The sequence below is a fragment of the Dermacentor andersoni genome, chromosome 1, assembly GCF_023375885.2.
Source record: "Dermacentor andersoni chromosome 1, qqDerAnde1_hic_scaffold, whole genome shotgun sequence".
Lineage (NCBI taxonomy): Eukaryota > Metazoa > Arthropoda > Arachnida > Ixodida > Ixodidae > Dermacentor > Dermacentor andersoni.
Window position 1 is genome coordinate 102,534,539 of NC_092814.1, and position 14,025 is coordinate 102,548,563.

General features: G+C 47.0%; 1 protein-coding gene across 2 annotated transcripts in view; it reads left to right on the forward strand.

The window, feature by feature from the left end:
* The window catches only part of LOC126545491 (neural cell adhesion molecule 2-like), a 613,769-nt gene that overhangs the window by 227,120 nt on the left and 372,624 nt on the right, over positions 1 to 14,025 (forward strand). The gene's annotated exons all lie outside the window — the stretch shown is intronic.

Here is a 14,025-nt window from a genome sequence, read left to right on the forward strand (position 1 = left end):
TTGGTCCAAAAATTTTGGAAGTTAGCTTACAAGAAAATTCTGTGCACTAAGACAATTTTCTTATGCATATTTACTTTCGGCACACGTGTTATCGAGCGCTTTTGTTTATATAAGCAAGAAAGAAGTGCACAAAATGTGACAGTGATATCAACAAAAAGAGAGAAGTATGTCTCAAGTTTTATTGTTCTGGGAGCTTGCACTTTGTTTTTCGATTACTCCAAAAGATGCTTCAGGAGATGGCTCGTCCTGTCTGCTCTTTTCGTTCTCGCCTTTGTGCGCTTTTACAGTTTCAAGATGCAAGTAGACGAACCATAGCGCAGTTGTCTATTCTGTTCCCTCCTTTTGTTACCGTCTGTAGTAGTTTTTCACAAACTGCGGGTCATGACCACCAAATCGGTCATGAGCCTCCTTCTGGGGGTCATAGAGGGTGCAACTGTGTACAACTGTGTGCTAGAACAAATATGAATTTTCAGTCTCGGGGCCCATATTTCAATTTCAACGCCGTTTTCTTTGAGAGTAATTAATACATGTTTATTAGGCAGAATGTAATTTTAGTTTTGGACACAAGATGCACGGCAAGACGGCCAGATAAACGACGATCTAAACCTTTGGTCGCCACAAAAAGAAAAAAAAAAAGAAACTGCACAGAACATGGCCTCCGAACCACAGCCTGTTTCATCTCGCCGAAACTGTAGAAATTTGGTTCATCTGGTATTGTTGAGTCAAGGGAGCGATAGTTTTTAATGGTAGAAAAGTGGAGAGGCCGGCCTGAGTAAAGTGCCTCTAGCCTGCTACTTCACGCTGGGGAGAGCTTTGGGAGAGTAACAGAGATAGGATATGAAGAAGGAGGGTGGTGATACGATGAACAGGATGATGAGAGCTGCACAGCATACTGTTTCTGTGCAACGCCTAAGTGCACACTTCACAGCACACCACAGTCATCTTCGCGGGCACAGGTAGAGGTTACTGCAGTGTAGCTAGGAGACTGTCTATAGCTTTCGTAATTTTTGCCGCTGTTAGCGCCATCGGCGTGTTTGAATCAGACAGAACCAGCTGCAGGGCGTCGATTATTTGCCGCACCATGGCTTTGATGACAGCGTCCGATGGCGGTTTTTCGGTGCACTCTCCCTGCCCGCGCTGACGGTCTAAGGCCCGTGTGCGCGGCGGCAAGCGTGGCCACACATTCGATTCCGCGCTTGCGCGGCTCGCTTGAAGCAACGGTTCAGAGAACCCTTGTTAAAGCAATATTAACAAGTACTTTTTGTAGCTATCTCTGCTGTAGTTAATGCCTCTTAATTAAATTAGAATATAAGTGCATCTGCCGTTGCATCAAAATGTAAATTTTCTAGACTTATAAAGGTGAGGGAGGGATGGTCATGGTAGTGACAAAAGGGGTCATGTACTGGAAAAGTTTGAGAAACACTGCTTCTTAGAGTGCTAATATATTTTCAAGTTCAATTCAATTAGAACACTACCAATACATTTAATTGAATAAAGATGAATTCTGAATGCCCGCCGTGGTTGCTTAGTGGTTTGGCGTTGCGCTGCTGCACTAGAAGTAGCGGGATCAAATCCTGTTCACGGTGCGCCCGCACTCTTATGGGGTCAAAATGCAAAATGTCTGTGTACCGTGCATTGGAGGCACGTTAAAGAACCCCAGCTGGTCAAAAGTAATACGGAGTCCCCCACTACGGCGTGTCTCATAACCAAATCGTGGTTTTGGCACGTAAAACTCCAGAATTAAAGACAAAAACAGTATTCTGAGTGACAATCGGAAACTTGCAGGGTGCAAAAGCAACAAATGGTAATGACCGAGTGACAGCTGGAAATCCTAGAGTGGTACAGAGTGCAGCAGGTCAAAAGGGTGGCAGTTTGGGCGAGTTGGTATGTCATTACTTTTTTAGGCTTGTAGCGCAGCTCAGAACGAGCAAAAAAGGAAAGTGGAAGGGCTAATGAAAAGGAACGGAGAACAGGGGAGCACTAACTTCCAACTGATGGTTTATTTCGTGACTCAGAAGGCTACTTATACACACAGCGAACCGTGTGACATGAAGAGACAACAACACAAAACCAAGCAACAAAAGCAAAAGGAACCATGTGAAAAAACATGTTCAGACAGCCTGTGTCGGCAGCCCGAGATACGCCAATTCATTGCTTGATAACGATAATGAAGGTGAGCTTACAGATGCATGGCCAAGACCTATAATAGCTTTTGCTACAATGGTTTCTCTTGTAAGCTGATTATGACTACGACCTAGAATGACGCATTCTTCTAAAACAGGTTCGCAACCACACGTTTTGCAGTGCTGCGCACTGCAAAACGTATGCAGGGAGTGGAGCAGGGACCACACTCATGGGAAAGTGGCTACAAATCGCGCTGAAGATTGCTACAGCTCGTAGCCATACATGAAACGATACTTACAAAGGGAACGTAACACGACGTTAACAGATTAAATCACAGCAGTAAGATAGCCAGAGTGGCGTAAAATGATTTACATTGGTGAGAATAACACTTACTGTGTCTTGTCAGAACCAAGACAAAGTTGAACTTATGAATTACAAAGATTCCCGCATTTCCCGGCCATGGTTTGATAGTGGGCTCACACCATTCTCTGGAAATACTTCAATCTTCCAGCTCGCAGCGTTATTTGTTGACACCAACTTGACCAATTGCATACCAACTGCATTTTCAAAATTTCACTTTTTATACAATACATGCATTTTGTACAGGAGTCACGAAGTCATTTATAGATAGTTCCTGTATTGGCACGTTTGAGGTCGCTGTAATATTTATGTGCTGTTCCCTCTTTTCTTTTATTTCTTGTCTCTTTTCTCTTTTTTTTTAGCTTTGTGGGTACGTTCCTCACATGACTGGAAATGTCGTTTGGTATGCAATTAAGCGCGAACGCAGACACGGGTATGAAAACACACACAGTCAACAATTGTAATCGTAGTTCTCTATGTTTTGCCTGGCATCGATTGGCAATTCACTAATATCGCTGATAAACGCGGGTGATAGTGCGCCTCCTCTGCAGGCTCACCGTGTTTCAAGGCGTGTTGCACTGGGCAGCGTGCATGGTCAACGTTATCCCGGAGTAGCATGCTGTCAGGGACCCTGTTACGCCTAAGGAGCAACACTTGTTAGAAACACTGAAAGAATGTACATTTTAGCAATTCCAGTTGCTTCAGCAAGACAGAGCCACCGTGATGGCGTTGTTGGCCGACATGTTGCCCATTGCGACAGTGCCCTTAGCTTTGAGTTTCTCCGGCGTCTTTTCTCGCACTGGCAACGCATATACTCTTTAACGGGACCCGTTGAATTCCTTCGAGAGCACCAGTGATGAAGTCCAGCCTAGTTTTCTTAGTAACAACTCAAGTCGCTAAAGTTCCATTTCCAAACGGACACAATGTGCGCCCATGGAGGAAAGAGAGAACAGAATACGCAGTAAGGAATGTGCGCTTTCGCGTCAGGCGTATACCGAAGTATCGCTATTCCTGACTGACCATTCAAAGCAGGAATAATGTGCGTTCCACACGCGGATTGTCTACACCTAGGCCGCGTGTGTAAAACGGCCGCATTGTATTTACTAAACAACCAGCACACGAGGGAACTGCGAACTCCGGGCACGTGTAGAACGACTTCAACTCAACGTGGGCGTGGTCAGTGCACGGTGAGCGCGCTCCTTCGTAACCACTGATCCGGTTTACGCATGCTAGGCACGTTCCTTCAGCGCCGTACTGTGCTCAGTGCGTCTTGTGGATTAACGGCCGGAGTCTAGCGTGCTAATCTCCTCACGAGACACATGTGCCGGAGGCGCCACTGCGGACTTGCAGGGCAAGAAAATCGCAGTGTAGTGGACGCCCGTGCCCGTCGCCCTTGCAGTCACTTCCGCTGTTTCCTTTGTTGCTTTCAGCAATTCATACTTTCATTTCCGTGCGTGGAAGAGTGAAAAAAAAAAGATGGCGATTGAAACTTTAAAAAAATATGACGCGGATTCTCTTTTTCTTTATTGTTCTTGTTATTATTATTTTTTCTTGTCCCGGGTTAACGACATAATTAATCAGAGAATGCATGAGCAGACGTAGTGGAGAGACATACGTCCCCGTTTAAGAGCTTAGAGTTATAAGCACTTTCACCAGATGACGCTCGTAAATGCTTAATGAGTTGCAGTATCGCCTTCGGGACTTCAATATTAATTTCGGCCCCGCTTGTGCTTGATTACTAAATTGGCACTTCCAGCGTTCCTCCTGCTATCGATCGCCACTATATGCGCTCCATCCGACGTCGCACACTGCGAGTAGCGAGCAAAAATAGGATACCATGCCTTCGAATGTAATGGCAGCGCACGGGAAGACACCTGCCCTGATATTAAACTTGAACTTTTTACTTGCAGCAATGACCTATATAATGGGCGAGGTGCTGATTGCATTTTCCGCCCTTTGCTTCTGGGAGCCTCTGCGGCTGTTTCTTGCATATATAAATAACACTTGGCGCAAAATCGCATAAACTCTATGAAGAACAGTGCAGTCTGTCACTGTTTTAAACTGCGCTCTTCATGTACATTTTACTCTCATTTGACCGAGGGGAGTTTATCACGTTCAAAGGATACCTTGAAACGAAGTCGCAATTAACTATTCCAGTTATTCGCCGCCAGTTATTCAAATTACAAAAAAAAAGCATTTAGACATAACTGAACTAAGTAGACTGTAGTAGCACATAGAAGTAGTAAGTGGAACTAAGTAGGCCATTATCTTAATTCCCTCCTATGTGCTAGACCCTTTGCGTAATACCGACAACCCTGTGGGCACAGTGGGCTGTCGACACCATCGTGAAGGAAAGACGCGCGGGCGAGCGCAGGACGCGCGTAGGAAGCTGGTGGTTCACGCGCGGTCTGCCACAAGATTAGATTATGGGGTTTAACGTGCCAAAACCACTTTGATTATGAGGCGCGCCGTAGTGGAGGACTCCGGGAATTTCGACCACCTGTGGTTCTTTAACGTGCACCTAAATCTAAGTACACGGGTGTTTTCGCATTTCGCCCCCATCGAAATGCGGCCGCCGCGGCCGGGATTCGATCCCGCGACCTCGTGCCCAGCAGCTAAACACCGTAGCCACTGAGCAACCACGGCGGGTGCGGTCTGCCACAAGTGTCGTGGACTTTTCTGTTGTCTTATAACGTGGCGCGTTCGCCACATAACATGACCATAAAAACACAGTCTTTGTTCCCCGCAACGGCGGAGGTGTAATATCTTGGTAAAGGCTCCTGCGTTTGCTCTCCGAACACGTCGTTCACTACTATATACAAAGCGATAACGACAATGAGGAGAGCCCTTGACAGCAGGAGTTACAGCTTTTGTCGCGTCCTGCATCATTCCGTATTCCATCAGAGCGAACAGTAAAAAATATCAGGGCGCAAACTGAGAGGCGTTGCATGTTGCGACATTTGTTCACTGGTGTAGCAACCCCGCGTGGCCCAAGTGTGGTTTAGCAAACGCTGTAGAGTATTCGGCTACACTATAATGGCTCAGCTTTCCGTAGCCACCGTTGCCCCGTATCTCATAGCGCGGGTCTAGAAACGTGACTGCTGTCGGCTACGCGGCTTTAGGCGAGTGATACAGCTCATTAACACGACGGCGCTGTAATTCATGGTTGTAAAAAACGAATAACTAGCCATGGTGTCTGCCGCGCATATTCTTTTAAATATATCGAGTACCTGGGGAACAGACTTGCACGTAACGAATACATGTAATGAATTACGTGTAATCAGTTACGTTTTCTGGTCATTTTGTAATTTAACAATAACTTTTTTACTCGCTGTCGCTCAGTGTAATTCAATTACTTTTCATGATGGCCAATTACATGTAACCAGTTACATTTTTGACGAAACAAGCTTAAACAGGCGACACACATTTGAGCACTTAAATTAGACAAGAACTACAGTGTCAAAGGGAATGAAAACGTGTATGTGGGTTACCTCCTTCCCACAGTCAGCGTACTTTATCTCTACTTTGCTATCATTTTACCTCCCACTCCCCTCTCTCCCCAGCTTAGGGTTGCAAACCGGAGCTTCCCATCTGGTTAACCTCCTTGCCTTTCTCCTTTCTTCTGTCTCTCCCTCTCGCTCGCTCTCTCTGCAACTGCGCCTCGATCACCTGAACATGGCAGGCTTGGGGATTTTCACCTCTCGTGGAAGTCCGACCTCTCAGCTTTTTTCTTTTATAATAAATTTCTGTTTCTCCTGGAAGCGTTTTTAATCGGCCTGCTAGGCCGTAAGGTCTGCTGCTCAATTCTTCATCATGGCTTAGTGCAGTCTGTGATATCTCTGATACCGACAACTTCTTGGCCGTTAAACGCACATGTTTCCATCTGTGGGATGCATATGTGACTCATATAGACCTATTTTTACGATTGCAACACACGAACAGTAATTTTTGGGCTAAACAACCTGCAGCTTTATATTCTATTACATTACATATATTGTCACCTTTCAAGGAATGTGAATGGTTGCTGACGTCCGTTACATTTAGTCAAATGCCTAACGAGGGAAGAGCGTCGGGAGGAAGTTCACCAGATGTTGGTCGGTAATTGAAACTGCGCTCCTATGGCTCGATGTCGATGGCTATTTATATGAGGGAATCGCCTATGGACGATATTTCAGCTTTTCACTGGCCCTGTCGCGAACGCCTTCCCCTCGCCCCAGCGAGAATGAAGCGCTGCGATTCATAGAGGACACAGACCCGAGCACCGCTGCCTTGAGTAACCACAATCTGATGCGCAAGGTGTTTGTACGTTCCAACACAGGCCTTTCTCTCCAGCACGCACATCAAGAGATCTTTCAATGTCGCTGCAGGTATCTTCACAAAAAAAAGAAAAAGAAAGAAAGAAAGAGGAGAAAAAGAAAAAAAGACGAGGGAAGATTACCGGAGAAAATTTTGAAAAGCAAATGTTAGAGAAAGTAAACGTGTGAAGCGCAGAGGATGCATTGAAAGGGACAAGCCAGCTCGTTTTATTTACTGTGTTTGTGCAATGTTAATAAAGTAACCAGCAAAGTAATCTTGAAGTAATCAATTACTTTTACTAATTGTTAAATTACTTCCGTGAGGTATCAACTGCTAACTGTAATCAATTACATAGTGAAAAAAGTGATTGTATTTGTATCGGTGACTTTCTTTTTTTGTAATGTGTACATGTCTGTTGGTGAATAAAAATTACTGCACTTAACTGTTACAATCATTATGAAATACGGACGAACGGTCGGCACCGCCACAGAGCGGCCGAGTTCACAGGTGAAGCCGGTTTATTGAACGCAGTATTGGATTTCGCGTACTTATGTATACCTTCGACCGGAACTACACAAGTAGTCGTACTGCTTGCAGTATGTCGGCATGTCGAATTTCAGTGCAACAATGCTAGAGAAACAGCGCAAAACGTAAATGAACACGTCGCGGCCGGTGACCGGCTACTAAGCAGTGGCGGTGCCTGTCCCGCACAATGGCGGCAGAAAACCAGCGTCGCTTGACAGCAGCACAGTGGTGTCAGCATTATGCAGGCATCTTATTGTGTTTTGGGCTAGACATATAAACATATCTTGCTATATCACTCAGTCCCTGTTCCTCAATAAAAAAAAGGAAAGAAAAAAAGAAAACTTGTACTCAAATCACCTTTCGATAATGCCCTATACTTTAAGAGAGAAAAAGGAAGAGAGGCGCGTCACTTCGAAAACCCGAAAGCATCGTGTTTACTATACAGGTCTGGCACGCGCATGCGAGCCGACAACAAGCATTCATCCGAGCGCGGCGGTTCGTCCGCAGCAGCAGTAGCAGCAACTCATACCGGAGCACTTTTCCACTCGCGTGTATTTCATTTCGCTCCGTCTCCCAACGCGGATTCGACAAAACGCGCCTCGGAGCACTTTTTTCTTTGTTTGTGTTCCTTCTTTACGGTACGACAAACATCCGCGGGCGTCAGGCGGAAAGCATGCGCTCATTCACGCGTGGCGCAGCCGTAAGCGCACGTTTCCTGTTTCGTTCTCGGCAGTCTGACAGGCGTGCCATGCGGAAAAGCACGCGCTTCCCTCGGCGGCGCTGGCTGCTGCTACGCGTCAGGAGAGAAGCGGCGCGCCGAAGAGATCACGCTGTCGTCCATCACGCATTGCTACGCGCCGGGCGCGCGCCGGGCACGGAAACGAACAAGAGCTCGGAATCGGTTCCGTACTCGGCAGAAGCACGCGGCCCTGCTGCGTGTTCTTCACTGCTGGGTTCGAGGAGTGGTCCGAGAGACAAACGGAGGAAAGAAACAGAAGGAGCCACGAGGACGTTGAAGAGGCAGACTGTCCGGTTCGCCGGAAACGTCCCTAATGTCCTGCTAATTGGCCTCGCGTGTTGTGCTTCTCGTAATTGGGTCCAACCTCGATTGCGTGTCGCAGATCGACAGTGGCTTGTTGTTCCGGTAACAGCTCGCTCAACTAAGTCTGCGCTTTAGCGACGGAGGCTCTGGAGTGATTTGCGCGAATGCACGCATTCCAGTGGCCCGTGGCGAGGGTTTCTAATTCTCTCCTTTCCTTCTTCTTTCTTATACAAGGAGAGTCATGTTGCAGGAAACGGTTGTTTAGATGTGGCGAGGGGCATTGAGAATGTTGGCATTTTATTGCTTACCCCTTAACAAGGCTCGCTGCTGGGCTAGTTGGTTCATGGTATATAGTAATATTTAAAAAGCGCAGAAAAGGACACGAAGACGAGCGCTTTTGTTGATTAGTCTTGTCCGTGTCCTTCTTTGCGCTCATTTAATTGTACTATAATGCTGACGCCGAACTGAACTTGCAGTCAGCTCTGCCAGAGCCAATGAATAATACGTCCCGTTGAGGTCATTTCCACTCTCATCCAACGTATCATCCTAAAGACTGTGCCTGAGCAAGCCGCTTTTCTAAATATCTGACTAATAAACCCAACAACAGGCACATTCGGGGCTCTCTCTGGCCCTTCCTCACGTGGCAAAAAGCAGAGTGCAGGCGACGCTCCTCGAGGGAGACGTCTGGAAGAGATATTTGTTCATGCGAGCAGAAGTTCGACCACGACGTGCCCCGAAGGTGGCTGCGTTTCCTGCTGTCACTCGGGTGATAGAATGTGACAGGGCGCTGACATCAGCCGCTGTAAGAGAGGCTGAAATCGAATTTCCATAAGAGAAAAGGGAACAAAACGAGGGAGGAAGAACCAGAACGTTCACATATGCAAAGACACAAATGTGATTCCCCAAGTCACCCGTGATTAGGGTTTCGGCTGGCGCCTGGGCTTCGCTGAAGTCGTCGTTAACGCGTCGGGAATAGCGTTGGGCGCCGGCGTTATTCTCTGACGCTAGTAGAGCGCGACAGCGGCGTTGAGTCTACACGGTACGAAGCCCCGGCATAACACAGCCCGTCGCTGCACGCCACTTCTCGCACGCAGGGTCTTCACAGTTTATCCCGCGTGAAAAATCTGTCATGCACGCGGAAAACACGCTGCCGGAAGTGCCCTGCTCGCGACTTGAGGAGTACGAGAAATGAAACAGACATCGTGTACCTTTATCCCCTGTCCTCAGAGGACTTCCTTTTCTTCCCCGTCCCTCTGCAGCAGAGCCCGAGAAAGAATGCTGGCTCGGCCGCGTTTATTTGCGTTGTTTTGTCTGCGTGGCACTAATTAGTTAAAGAAGACATCGTTAACGAACTTCGTTAGGAATGTCTTGTTCTATCGACAGTTTAAGAAAATACCGGGCGCTGGGCGCAGAAAGCAACCTTGAAAGGGCGCTGCCCCTGTTCCCGCACCAGCGCCGCTCATTTATTGACTGGATCGTAGGGGAGACATGCGGAAGGCGGACTGGCTCCCTGGTTAAAAAAAAAAAAAAAAAAAAAGAAAAGAAATACAGAGACGTTCTTGGCTCACAGTAACGCTGCTCAGTGCTTACGCAGCCCGCATATGTTCGCTTGCAGGCGGAGCAAAAAAATAAACAAACCAACAAAACTCTTAATTTTAAGGGAAAACTGTTAGCCTACGCTAATTCATCCAAACTCGCAGACGCGTCGGGGCTTTGATCAGGTTACAATGAAACTCAAGTTACTTCTCCGTTTCTCTCCACTATACCCTAGCTATGCGATCAGTGCTACACAAACAAAAATGTCCGAACAAACTGCGAAGCAAGTTTATGCCAAGAGATGTTCGTCTTACAAATGAACCTGATGACAACAAAACCGCATTTTCTTTTTCTCTCTGCTAGCTTGCCGAAGATTTCATTTACCGCGCATTCCTTTTGTATAGTTCGAGACGGAATTCCTTTCAAACAGAAATAGCACACCCAGACTAGACTTTATGCTCTGCTGTTAACGGTGAAAAATCAGACAGCGAAAACGAGCTTTTTGTTAGCTTTAGCAAAGCCTTTATTCACAGGGCGTTTTTGTTTCCTGTTGTCTTGTCGCCTTCACTGAAGCAATTGATTTTCAAAATATTATAAAGCTTCCAATGCATGTGAAACTACCCTTACGCTGCTTTAGATAAGTCACGTAAGACTCCAATGACCGCGATTAATAGAAGCAGGAAGTACTTAATAGGATGGACGTTAGCAGGCGACTAATGTGACTCACTCCACTGTGAAGTAGGAGGGTAAAGTGGAAGCTTGGACGAGTTAGTGATTCAATATCTACATGTCTACACAGCTCAAAAGACTAGTACAGAAGATAGGACACAACACAGGCGCTGACTTCAACAAAGCTTTATTCGTAAAACCGCCAAAACTATATACTTTAGACATGAGCAAAAAGTAATAAAAACTTCTGCATGATGTCACACATCTCAAGAAGCCTTATCGCATCGCAGCAAGATATCATCATCTTGACCAGCTCACACTCGGCTCCGTCGGCAGTTCAAGAACTTCAAGATCGAAAATTCGGTGCTATACTTATACGTGTTTCATCCCGAGGGACGCCGTTGGGTTCTTGTCGTTCCCCCGTCATTTTGGGCCCAGATACTAAAGACCTTTCACGAAGATCTCACGGCCGGTCACTTTGGTTACCATAAAACCTATGAGCGCATGCGCAGCCGCTTCTCTAGGCCTGGACTTGCAACCAGCGTAGGAAAATACGTGGCTTCCTGCTCGCGCTGCCAACACCGCAATTGACTGACCTCACCTCCGACTGGACTGCTCCAACCTGTGTCGCGTCCTGAAGCTTCTTTCGCAGTCGTTGGTATAGGCCTGTATGGACCGCTAGCCATATCAGCTGGCGGTAACTGATGGACAGTCACATGTCTGTAGACCACTTGACACGGTATGCTGAAACAGCCGCACTACCTTCACGGTCCGCAGCGGACGTGGCGGCTTTTTTGTTGGAAGCCATCCTTTTACGTCACGGAGCCCCACGTGTCCTTTTGCGTGACCGCGGCAAGACCGGTCTGCCGAGGCTCCTCGACGATGTCTTTCCGCACGTCCAACACCATAAGACGATTTCCAGCTACCACTCTCAAACTAATGTCCTCACAGAGCGCTTTCATCGCACACTGTCCGACATGATATCAATGTACACCAACGCTCACCACATGAATTGGGATTTCATTCTGCCATTCGTCACTTTCGCATACAACATCGCCGTGCAACGCTCTACGGTGTACTCACCATTTTTCCTCGTGTACGGCCGTCAACCAACCATCCTCCTCGAAGCATCTTTCTTTGGTGTCCCGGTGACCTCGTCGACATTGGTATGTGAGCAGTTCATTTCGCGCATTGCCCTTGTCGCCACTGCGCCCGCCTCAACATCGACACAAGGCAATAAGACCAAAAAATTCGCTATGATGCATCCCACCGTGTCGTTTCCTTCCGCCCTGGAGATGAATCGTTGCTGTGGACCTCAGTTCGAGCTCGTAGATTACGCGAAAAGTTTCAAGTCTGTTTTATCGAGCCCTACACTGTTCGGGAACAAACTTCACCATTGAACTATCGCGCACTTCCCTTATCTTGCCTTTCGACGACCGCTGTCGTTCCACAGAGATTGTGCATGTTTCGCGTTTAAGGACTTTCATACGCCGTTCACCGCCATAACCAGCGGCCAGGTAGGCCGCTTCCGCGGACGGGGGACATACTGTGAGCATTATATATTCACCCTTCATCTTCTTCATCTATATATAATATTCATCGTCATCGCCAGCGTCATTCTCTTCAGCGAGCGGCCCTGCTGAATAAAGCGTCGAGGTATAGCAGCTGCTTCTATACAGGTTGTCCCACATAACTTGAGCCAAAGGTTTAAAATTGAAAGGCACTCTGGACGCGAGTTGAACCGGATGCATAACGTTGGCACTGGCCTAGAGTTACTCAGGCTACTTTTAATTTTCCCCCTAACTAATGGATTAGTTATGGTTAATTAATCACCTTTTTAAGTATTGGCTGCAGACCCCAAGTGTGATACGCGAAGTTGTAGAGCACATTTAGAAACCTCTCAATAAATTGCTTCCAACACGATATATCTGACGTGGTCCTTTTTCCGCGTTCCAAAGAAAGCCTGCGAAATATGAAAAAAAAAAATACCGCGTGACGATGCGCTTGCGCACTGTTATTGTGCTGCTCTCAAGCGTGCAATGGATGGACAAGGTCGGCAACGCTCGGCCAGCAGCGTGCATTTGCACCGTCATGCGATAGGAGCCGTTGCCCAGATACCTACACCAGGCATAACGCCCTGTCGCGGAATATTCTCGCTGCAGCCGAACTTGTTCATCCATCGCACGCTTGAGAGCAGCACAGTAACAGTGCGCAAGTGCCCCGTCACATGGTATTTTTTTCATATTTCGCGGGCTTTCTTTGGAACGCGGAAAAAAGAACCACGTGAGATATATCGTGTCGGAGACAATTTATTCAGAGGTTTCTCAAGGTGCTCTACAACTTTGCGTATCGCACTTGGGGTCTGCAGCCAATACTTAAAAAGGTGATTAATTAACCATAACTAATCCATTAGTTAAGGGGATAATAAAAAAAATAGCCTGAGTAACTCTAGGCCAGGGCCAACGTTATGCATTCAGTTCAACTCTCGTCCGGAGTGACCTTTATTTTTAAAACTTTGGCTCAAGCTATGTGGGACTGCCTGTATATATATCTGTGTGTGTATGTTTACAGATTTGGGTTTGTTGGCTTCTTATGACATGATTAATACAAATCGGGCCCCTCTGTTCCGAAATCAGGCCCGAGTTTTATTAATCCTCTCATAAGAAGCCAACAAACACAAATCTGTAAACACACGCAGACGCGCGCGCGCGCACACACACACACACACACACACACACACACACACACACACACACACACACACACACACACACACACACACACACACACACACACACACACACACACACACACACACACACACACACACGCACGCGCACGCACGCGCACGCACGCACGCGCACGCACGCACGCACGCGCACGCACGCACGCGCACGCACGCGCACGCACGCGCACGCACACGCGCGCACGCACACGCGCGCACACACGCGCGCATACACACGCGCGCGCACACACACACGCGCGCACACACACACGCGCGCGCGCACACACACACGCGCACACACACACACGCATATATATATATATATATATATATATATATATATATATATATATATATATATATATATTACGGATTTCGCAACGGTTTAACATGACAGTTCGAGAGAAGCTTTTCAATTCAAGGCACCTTTAGAACCTAGGATAAATAAACCCTCTTCAATATATCGGATATTCTTGTCGGAGTTTGGAGGCAGCTTTTCTCTGGCAATATCCTTTGCCGAACGTATTCCTTCATTCATTTTTCCTAACACTACTCTTGTGGTTTTCTTCTCTTTTTTTTCACTTTCAGTGGGAGGTGCGTTGCATATCTTCCGTTAGCAATTTACCAATATTCTACAATTATTGTTTTTGGAGTAGAAATCAAGTTCGGTGCTGGCTAGCGTTGAGCAATTTCGTGTATAATTATTGTCTGCGTCATTTTTCTCGATAAGATGGTCCGATTCGTCTTT